The following is a 222-nucleotide window of genomic DNA, read 5'->3' on the forward strand; positions in this document are numbered from 1 at the left end:
CTAGAGAACATAAGCCAGAAAACAAGCAGGGCCCTGCTCTGCGGCACAGCAGTTTAGCCCTGGGCACAGAAGGCCAGAGCCTGCAGCTCAAGTCCCGGCCCGGCACTGACAGCACCCCGGCACGGACGCCTGCGTGCCCAGACCCGATTGTTTTTCTGGATTCAAGAATGGAAGATGGGGCAGAAGGTGGTGTGGCTAAAGCCCGGGACACCCACGTGGTCA

The sequence above is a fragment of the Tupaia chinensis genome, unplaced genomic scaffold (genome assembly GCF_000334495.1).
Source record: "Tupaia chinensis unplaced genomic scaffold, TupChi_1.0 Scaffold000644_1, whole genome shotgun sequence".
NCBI classification, from domain to species: Eukaryota; Metazoa; Chordata; class Mammalia; order Scandentia; family Tupaiidae; genus Tupaia; species Tupaia belangeri.